We start from the raw sequence: 11085 nt of genomic DNA, 5'->3' as shown, positions 1-11085 counted from the left end.
ACTGACACACTGGTTTTCTACATGCAAGCATGTTTTATTTTTAAAGATCATTTTCATTCAGATTATCAGAATGAGGAGCATTAAATCATGTGAACCACCTGATGCATTGCAGGCAAGGCGACACAGATTTACCACTTCATGAGAACTAGGCCACCGTGACAATCCTTTCAGAGGTCTAAAATAAAAAGAGACGCTGTCTTGAAAGGGGCCACACATGTCAGAATGATTCTAACTGGTTTCATAGGCGTTCCGTTTAGAATAGATGACTGAGACGTTATGATTTAGAGGCCCTTATATGCAACTTCCTTTAAAAAACCGCTTTGTCATCCGAAAGAGCTGATATATAACTCTGGTGGTGATGATGAGGAAGTCAAGTGGCTGAGAATGCTGATAGCAAGGGACTTTTTACAAACCCAGCTGTTCTGCATTAGCTGGGAAATTAGATGTCAGCCTGAGCCTTTAGTGTCATCAGCCCAGTCCTGTGAAATATTTTATTTCATCTCTGTTGTGAGAATTATAAGGTCTAAGATATAAAAAATAAATGTACCAGGCAAACACATACATACATACATACATACATACATACATACATACATCGAATGTCTGAGTACAGAAAAAAGTCCTGAAACCATTCTGTCTCTCCCAAATTGACCTCAAATGTTTCTCTGTAAGGACAAAGGAAATGGGAAAACCTCCTCATTGGCTCTTTGTTCACAAATCCTGTCTTAAGGGCCTATCCGTGCATGAATAGGGCGAGCCCGTGACCTGGATTCAGGAATTAAGTATTTATCGTCACAAAAGAATGGCCAGGCTCTCCAGGTAAACCCATCAATAGGTTTCCTGCCAGACAGGATTTCTGCTGTAGACTGCCCCTTCAGTGATGTATGCATGATGTATTGGAGGGTGGTCTTGGGCTACAGGTAAAAGTAAAGGGATCCCTGACCATTAGGTCCAGTCATGGCCGACTCTGGGGTTGCGGCGCTCATCTCGCTTTATTGGCCAAGGGAACCGGCGTACAGCTTCCGGGTCATGTGCCAGCATGACGAAGCCGCAATTTCAAAAGTCTATATAAGGGCTTGCGCACCATTGTTCTGGGTTTCTCCTCCCTCCTGCGTGGGGTGAGTGGGGACCCTGTTGCAACAGTTTAATAAAGATCAGCCTTACTAGCTGCTTTGCTTCTCAATAATCTCTGGTTGGCCTCTGTTATTTTCTCCTGCCGATAGAGAACCTACAAAAGGACTCTATATGGGCTCTTGGGTGCCCCATAAGGGAAAAGGAGCTGGTTTTTTTTTTCTTATAACAGTCTCATTTACTGCATTTATATCCCACCTTTCCTCCAAGGACCTCAAAGTGGTGCACATAGTTTTCTCATTTTATCCTCAGAACAACCCTGTAAGGTGGTTAGGCTGAGAGTGAGTGACTGGCCCAAGGTGACCCAGAGTCATGGCTGAATGAGGATTTGAATCCTGGTCTTCCAAGACGTAGTCTGACACTCTACTACACCACATTGGCTCTGCCAATAGAAATTCAGCAGCGGCCTTCTATGCCAACTTTTAAATGCCTGCTGAAAGCTTCTTCTTTTTTTATTCCGCCAGGCCTATGCAGTCAATTAAGAGCACATCTCCCAAAAACGGCTTATTGATGCTTGTTTTTAATTCTCTCTCTCTTTTTTCATTGAAAGTGTTTTTTAAAATGCTTTTATTGCATGGTTTCCATCTTTTCAATGTAAACCACATTGACATGTTTTGTGATTTAGAGGTATATAAAATACTATTATCGGCGTGCCCTGGTCCATGGGATCACGAAGAGTCGGACACAACTAAACGACTAAACAACAACAAATACTATTATAGTAAATAAAAATGAGATCAAGCTACATTAAAAAAAGAGAGAGTTAAAAGGTATACACTGGATATTAAAAGATTGACTAATGTGGCATGTGGGAGGGAAGTAGACTGGCTCAGTGTTTTTTTGGGGGGGGCAACTTATTGAAATATAGCAACAAATGCAAATCAAAAATACTGGGAAATTAAATGAAATTACAAGAGCCGGGAAGGGCATATAGAAAAGTTAGCTACAATAGCTCAAGACAGTCATATTTCCTCAGATGGAGCAGTTAGTGAGTGTTGTGCACCTAAGTCCAAAATCTAAGAACTAATGTCCCACCTGACATGGCAGAACCACTTTGGGTCTCCCATCCCTCCAGAGACCAGCAATTTCTATGTTACTTTTTCTGCAACAGCCAAAGTCCACAGGTTTTCTGCACCATAAATAAAGATGAAGATATGGTTGCATTTTCCATTGTTGAGTTATGGAAATCCTGGTCACAGCCAGCGTCCATGTCAAAAGTTCTTTGGAATGAAAAGTTTTCATCTGATCATCCCACAGGTTCAGCAAGAGGGTTAGGGATAGAATATTTTATTATACAGTGGTACCTCGGGTTAAGTACTTAATCACCATCATGTGCCTTGTCATAATCTGCCCTAGAACAGGTAATTATTTCATGGTATTTTTCATTAGGTATAACTAAATGAATATTGTTTGTTTAGATTTCATGGTAGGGGAAGAAATGAAGACGGTGAGAGATTTTACTTTCTTGGGCTCCATGATCACTGCAGATGATGACAGCAGCCACAAAATTAAAAGACGTCTGCTTCTTGGGAGAAAAGCAATGACAAACCTAGACAGCATCTTAAAAAGCAGAGACATCACCTTGCCAACAAAGGTCCGTATAGTTAAAGCTATGGTTTTCCCAGTAGTGATGTATGGATAATAATAATAATGGAATAATGGAAGTGAGAGCTGGACCATAAAGAAGACTGATCACCAGAGAACTGATGCTTTTGAATTATGGTGCTGGAGGAGACTCTTGAGAGTCCCATGGACTGCAAGAAGATCAAACCTCTCCATTCGGAAGGAAATCAGCCCTGAGCGCTCACTGGAAGGACAGATCCTGGAAGCTGAGGCTCCAATACTTTGGCCCCCTCATGAGAAGAGAAGACTCCCTGGGAAAGACCCTGATGTTGGGAAAGATGGAGGGCGCAAGGAGAAGGGGACGACAGAGGACGAGATGGTTGGACAGTGTTTCTTGAAGCTACCACCACTTTTTCTCTCTCTTGTCCATTCTTACTAAGGAATGTAGCCTATTTAAAAAATCCCATAAAACAGGGACGTACAGGGAAAAGGCAGGATATAAATAAATGTAACAACGACAACATGCAGTCATGTAGCCCATACAATCTGTGTGAACTCTGCACTTCAGGAGGTTGTGGACTCTCCTTCCTTGGAGGTTTTTAAGCAGAGAAGCTGGATGGCCACCTATCATGGATGCTTTAGTTGAAATTCCTGCATTGTAGGGAGTTGGACTAGATACCCCTTGGGGTCTTTCCAACTCTACCACTCTATGACTCTATGATTCTGTGAAAGACAACACAAAGAGGAAGCCAGTCAGAAACACATTACTCTGAAACAGATTTCCAGTATTACATAGAGCAAAACCCCAATTTTAGCCTGTCCCTAGCTCAGGAGGCATTTTGCACTCATGTTTATTTCCATTACACAGCTGGCGGGGGGCGGGGATTAAATTCCGAAAAACAAGTATGGTATTTTAATGAGCCAGCATCAGATGAGCAGGGCATTAACTGTTCTGGTGCACAATGAGCAGAAAGCGCGTAGAGGCTCTGAGTCAACCAGGATGCCCCAGAATTGTTAGCTACAAACCAATGGCTCAGCTATACACAGGGACGCCTTGCCCATAGAGGCAAGTGGTGCGGGGCGCCAGGGCACCAAGTTCTGGAGAGCACCAGGGAAGAGGCGGAGGCTCCTGGCATCAGCTTGCTGCCCTCGCCTGCCTCCGCCATGCCGTGCCAAAGCAGTGCCGCGCCAGGAGCCTCTGTCTGCCGTGGCCACCTCAGCACGGGCGCCAGGGAGGAGGCAGAGGCTGGGCATGGTGCCGCCCTCGCCCGCCTTGCTGAAGCAATGCCACGCCTGGAGCTTCCGCCTCTTCCCCACCAGAAGAGCAGCCCTCCAGCTGCTGGCCGCCTCCTCTAGCCCCGCAAAGCTGCTGGCAGCACTGTAAAAAGGTCAGCAACTCGGGCAGGGCGGCACCAGAGGGATCTTTGCACCACGGCACTGGATATACTTAAGACAGCCCTGGCTATACAGAGCTCGATGTGCCCACGGCCACTTTCCTTTAACCATGATTATGGACGTTAGGGTCTCCTGTAATAGCGTAAGAAGAGCCAGCAGGATCTAGTCCTGTTCTCACAGTGGCCAGCCAGATGCCTGCAGAAAATCCGCAAGAAAAGTTCGAGCACAATACCACTCTCTTCTCAACTGGCATTCAGAAGCATCGCTGCCTCCAACTGTGGAGGGCAGAGCACAGCCATCCTAGCTAGCCGCCATCGGTCTCCTCCATGAATTTTGTCATCCTCTTTTAAAGCCATCCGAGTTGGTGGCTGTGGCGATCACACAGGGTCCCTGGACGTTTAACGGTCTATTGATCCCTGTGCCACCACTGCGATCGCTTCCCCGCTGCCACCAACCAGTTACTCTCTGGTAAAACACTGAGCCCAGTCAGTTGTTAAAAGTGAACCAAAAAAACAAGTTTATTTTACAAACATTGACAAGTTTATGGTTTCTCAGATAATATTCCTGTCAGTATCTTAACTTTAGTTTCTTTACTGGTCTATACTTTCCTAATACCTTCTGACTGATTGTCTCAACTGTTTGACTCACTCCTCTTAACAAATTCTCTCCCTCTCTCACACCAGACTAGCCCAACCCACAGACTTATCTTCCCTCTCTAGTCTAACTCCACACTGTCTTCTCAACAACTCTAACTCTAACCCTCTAAAAAACCTCTGTGCTTAAACCTTATACACAGTTAACTCTGCCCCCTGGGTTCCCATGGGTTAGTCATTTTACAATTGGTTAACCCTTTCCCTATGAACCTAGTGTGTTGTCACACACATAGGAGGGCAAATGCCACAGTGGCCATCACTGCCTTCTGTGGGAGCAAGTTCCATGGTTTAACTATGTGCTGCTTGAAGAAGTCCTTTCATCTGTCCTGGATCTCCCAACATTCACCTTCATTGGAGGTCGAGGTCTAGCGTTGAGAGGGAGAGAAAAGCTTTTCTCTACCCACCGTCTCAAAATCTTGTATTTTGAAGTGCTTCTTGGTGACCCCTTTGTTTAACCCACTTTCAAGCTGAAAATGGCCCTGATGTCACTGTTCTTTTGTGGTATGAAGGAAAGAAGTGAAGGGACCCAACTTGCTCTCTGAGCGAGCTACTGGTTTGATGGCGTTTATCTCCAACAGGTGGGGCATTCTCCCCGAGGAATTGTGATGTTTCTCTGTATCCCAAGATGGTGGTGTGGTGTGATCGACATGACCATGACAGGCTTAAAGTCAGCCGTAGGGAAAGCTTTTGGGGCACGCTCAACACAGAGAGAGCAGAATCAGTAACAGACCCTTCTCCTTCTGGTTCAGTCAACTGCAAAACCCTCCTAGCTAAGAAGGAACGAAGACCTGCAATGAGAAAAGCAGTTTGCATGACCCACTAAGGAAGATAATAACACAATTCGTTTTCAAAATGATGTGCATTTATTCAAAATCCAATTTAAAATATTTAGCTGTTAATTCAGCAAAATTGATGAACTTAACCAGTTATAGCAGCCTCTCAAAGTCTGTTAGTCTCATAACAGGAGTCTTCTATACCACATTTAGTAACCTATTGCTCAGTAAATTATTGCCATAGATGGGCTTGAGGACATTCTAGTTTTCCAGTATGTGGTTTAAAATCCCTTAGCAGGAGGCTTGAATCAGTACATTTAGTGATCTGGAGTTGATTTCCTGGAGAGAGGTTGGAGAGAAGTTGGATCTAAAACCATGTCCCATCAAATATGAAGTTGGAAAGGTGACAAGGAGCTTCTTAACCACAAGATAGTGAAGAGGAATTTCCTTTTGTCACCAGAACTCTGGGCAGGATTTCTTAAACTTTGGCTTCAGTGTCAATTTGTAGCTCAATTAGTTCTTCTTCCATTACCCCAACTGTCTTGTAACTTGACTATCTTGTGACAACTCAGAATCATAAATATAAATAACCGTAACCTTAAGAAAATTGTTTTGAAAGCTGTAAGAGCAGTGGAACTTTAAATGTGAGGCAAGGGAGATGTTTCGTTCTAGGCTCTACCTCGTCAATCACAATTAAGTGACCATCGTGCTTGGAAGGGCCCAACTCCAATGCCCCCTGTTGCCCATTTGCCCCCTAGCACCCCCCAGGTAGCCCCCCCAGAGGGCGCTACTGCCCCCTTTGGGAACCACTGTGTTCTAAGTCAATAATAAATAATAATAATAAATTTTATTTATATCCCGCCCTCCCCAGCCGAAGCTGGGCTCAGGGCGGCTAACAACACTAAAACAGTGCAACATTATAAAAATTAATTAAAATCAAAATTGATGGCAACCATAAACTAAAGTTTTGTAAAGATTGCCAAAGGAGGGAGTCAGGCTGCGCCCTGACCAAAGACCTGGTGGAACAGCTCTGTCTTGCAGGCCCTGCGGAAAGATGTCAAGTCCTGCAGGGCCCTTGTCTCTTGTGACAGAGCGTTCCACCAGGTTGGAGCCGCAGCCGAAAAAGCCCTGGCTCTAGTTGAGGCCAGCCTAACCTCTCTGTGGCCTGGGACCTTCAAGATGTTTTTATTTGAAGACCGTAAGTTCCTCTGTGGGGCATACCAGGAGAGGCGGTCCCGTAGGTACGAGGGTCCTAGGCCGTATAGGGCTTTGAAGGTTAAAACCAGCACCTTAAACCTGATCCTGTACTCCACCGGGAGCCAGTGCAGCTGGTATAGCACCGGATGAATGTGATATCGCAGCGAAGACCCCGTAAGGAGTCTCGCTGCGGCATTCTGCACCCGCTGGAGTTTCTGGGTCAGTCTCAAGGGCAGCCCCACGTAGAGCGAGTTACAATAATCCACGCTAGAGGTGACCGTCACGTGGATCACAGTGGCTAGGTCAGGGCGAGAGAGGTAAGGAGCCAACTGCTTAGCTTGGTGGAGATGAAAAAATGCCGCCTTTGTTATAGCTGCAATCTGCGCCTACATGGAGAGGGAGGTATCGAAGATTACACCCAAACTCTTAATGGACGGTGCTGGCACTAATTGCACCCCTGCAAGAGATGGGAGTTGCCCCCTCAATCCCATATCGTCCCGTCCCAGCCACAGGACCTCTGTCTTCGGAGGATTTAACTTCAACCGGCTCCCACGTAACCATCCAGCCGCAGCTTCCAAGCATCTGATCAGTGTGTCTGGGGCCGAGTCAGGATGGCCGTCCATCAACAAATAGAGTTGGGTGTCATCAGCACACTGATGGCAACCCAGCCCAAAACTCTGGACAAGCTGGGCGAGGGGGCACATAAAGATGTTAAAAAGCATCGGGGAGAGTATCGCACCCTGGGGCACTCCACACACCAAGGAGTCAAGGAGACTAAATATATTAAAAGAAACATGTGCAAAAGAGGCAACATGGCAGCCTTCCAAGATAAGACATAAACAGCAAATAAAAACTCATATAATAAAAAAGTGCCGGATGAAATCATAGTTGGATGGAACTTGCAACCCATGTGGCCATGTGGTTAAATACGCTACATGAAAACCACCAGACGATGAATCCTGAGTTAGTGGGTGAACTTCTCTGATGTGGCAATAAATAAGGCTTTGGAAAATCAAGTTTGTAATAAGAGTGCATAGAAGAATCCTTCCAGCCTTGAGCGCAACGGAATGGGCAGCTGCTACCTAGCAAGTTAGTTATTGTTACGTAAATTGGCGCTATCTCCCATGAGTAAACACTACTAGAAACTACTAATTATTCAGCGCCAAAATCTTGCCTCATAGAAGAGTTGCTTTTGGTCAGTCATTCAGTAGACTAGACTATGTTTATTTGGAGGGTTGTGTGCGTGCCACGGAAGCATGAATAGGCGAGTTTTGGTTTCTGAATTGTTCATTTTTAAAATCTAAAGTTCAGTTCTTCACATCAGTTTGAAAATCCGTCAGCACTGTAGTGTACATTTCTCCTAATATTTACATTTTTGCCCAATATACACATTTTTGCAAAGCAATTTCCCTTAATGCAACATTGTTTTTACTAACATACAAATGTTTATGCACACTTTATATCCCACCATATGGATCCTTGCACAATTACTTGGTTGCCGAACTGCATCACAAAATTCAAAGAAGTTTGAATAGTGAGAATTGGGCAGTTTGGCCTTTAAATAAGAACAAAATGACACACACACCCATTGCTAATACATGCATATCATGAACAGCTTTAAACCCTCAACATCTTCATTATTTTTTTGCAATAGAATGGTCCTTCTGATCTCTGCAGTTGGCCGGAGATGTGGGGCTTGTTTATCATTTGAAAAAGGCATAAGACATACAACTCACTTCTAAGAGAGGCTTTCTGGACCAAGCTGACCTAACCACATCACCCGAGAAGTGTGCTCTGTAGGAGGGAATTCTGGGGCCAGTTCTCAGATTCTGCACTCCCTCAATAGCCATACCCAAAAATATTGCCACTCTGTTTAACATGGGCTGCTACTCTATGAAGCAAGCCAGGTTTATTTGAGGAACACTCTGCATAAATGAGAAATATTTTTTAGGGTGTGATTATTTTTCGCAAGGTTTCCATTTAAATAGAAATATTAAAAAGTATTTCATTGTTCTCTGTGCTCTCACCTTCTCTAAGAGCTGACCCACATTTAGAGGCATAATGCAAAACTTTGCTAGGGCTGCTTCACTTCAGAACGTAGATCATCGGATCACATTATTGAATGCAGCCTTTACGGAAAATGAACGTTGAGGAGACTGGTCCTAACCTGGGGCTTCTCCCTGATGCCAGGCAGCTTGATAGTCAAGGAGCATACAAACCCCTCAACTGCACCCTTTAAGTCTATAAGAACATAAGGCAGCCCTGCAGAACCAAACCAACAGTTCATTTGGTCCAGAAAATTGTTTCCACAACCAGGTGATTCTGCAAAGCTCACAAGCAGGGCATGAAGAGAGTTGTCTTCTCCAGTAATAATAATAATAATAATAATAATAATAATAATAATAATATTTATACCTCGCCCACTCTGGGCAGCTTCCAACAAAATATTAAAATACAGTAATTCATCAAACATTAAAAGCTTCCCTAAACAGGGCTGCCTTCAGATGTCTTCTAAAAGTCTGGTAGTTGTTCTCTTTAACATCTGGTGGGAGGGCGTTCCACAGGGCGGGTGCCACCACCGAGAAGGCCCTCTGCCTGGTTCCCTGTAACTTGGCTTCTCACAGCAAGGGAACCGCCAGAAGGCCCTCGGCGCTGGACCTCAGTGTCCGGGCTGAACGATGGGGGTGGAGATGCTCCTTCAGGTATACTGGACCAAGGCCGTTTAGGGATTTAAAGGTCAGCACCAACACTTTGAATTGTGCTCGGAAACGTACTGGGAGCCAATGAAGATCTCTCAGGACCGGTTGCTTGCCCCTGGCGACTTGTATTCAGAGATATACAGTGGAGCCTGGGAGGCACGGAGTATGTAGGGAGACCAACAGTAGATGGAGCCAGAGCCAACAAATTCTGGTTTCGTTCCCATCCTCCCTGCTGCTGAGTTGCACAAGTGTAACACTGAGTCTATGGAGGAAGAAGCTGACAGCCAATGCCACCCACTGGACTGGGCATAGTAGGGGGCTGGCTGAGGGCAGATTGAGTTTGGTCAGGCACTGCCCCCTTTGCCCTAATGAACCAGTTTCTACTGGAAGTATATTGTCCCTGAATGCGGATGTTCCATTTAGCTGTCATGGACAATATAGCCACCGCTAGACCTATCCTCCACGATTTAATCCAGTTCCCATCTAAAACCACCCAAGAATTCACCCAGGAACAGGGCAATGTCATGGTGCAGCATAGTTCCCGCTAGGCATTCTGAACCAGGAATCTGGCCAGGCTGCTGCGGGCAGCCAACCTGCCGCTTGGAAGCAATTTATTTTTCTTTGTTGCAAAATGGCATCAAAGAAAAAGCCTCTACTACTTTGCAAAGGTTAAGACCACACCCTGAAAATTCTTAGAATTCACCCATTTCCCTGAAAGCAACTGAACTTATTTCCAAGAGGGTCAAAATTAGGTGGGTGTATTTGTGTTCTGTAAGTTAGTTATTCGAACTGTGCAGTGGATTTGGCTAGGGCCTGAGCCAAACCGGGCCTATAAAGAGATTCTGTTGTCAGCAGAGTCAGGCTGAGACCTCTATGGACTGCTCTGAGTTGGGATGGGTGGCCCAGAGCAACCTGAGACTGTCAAGGAGTGGGACACAAAGCAGGCAAGAGGTGGGAAAACTCAATGAAAAGGCCAAGACTTGCCTGACCGTTACCTGCATGTTCCCAGAAGGGAGGAGCCTGATGGTGCAACGTCTGTTGAGTGGAGGCACTGATCCTGCAAGGTGCTCCTCCTCTCTAAGCAACTTCGCTACAGGAAAAGCACTTGCAAAGAAGCACCCTACAGAATTGACCCTACTGCTCTCGGTCAGGAGAGGTGGAGGAGATGGTCTGTAGCCAGAAAGCACAGGACAATTGTTCTAGTCTTTCTCATGGTTAAGGATGGTTATTTGCATACAGAGACGTCTTTGAATCAGAGGTGGTGCACAGACTGGCTCCCCATCCACTATCATTCACTGTAGCCTTAACTGCCAGCACTGGTCCCCTGCCCACTAAACAGATGCCCAGGAGTCCTAAATTTTAGTGTAAGAGATGCCTAAGACCTTGGAAGGCTCTGCTCACCCTCCTCAAATAACTGTTTCCCTAGTATTCAGTAGTCATAAATAAATAAATAAATAAATAAATAAATAAAATTTAATAATTTATACCCCGCCCATCGGGCTGGGCTTCCCCAGCCACTCTGGGCAGCTTCCAACAAAATATTAAAATACTATAATACATCGAACATTAAAAGCTTTCCCTAAACAGGGCTGCCTTCAGATGTCTTCTAAAAGTCTGGTAGTTGTTTTTCTCTTTGACATCTGGTGGGAGGGCGTTCCACAGGGAGGGCGCCAC

The sequence above is a fragment of the Podarcis cretensis genome (genome assembly GCF_951804945.1).
Source record: "Podarcis cretensis genome assembly, chromosome: 6".
Taxonomy (NCBI): Eukaryota; Metazoa; Chordata; class Lepidosauria; order Squamata; family Lacertidae; genus Podarcis; species Podarcis cretensis.
Note: the sequence above shows the minus strand (reverse complement) of the source record.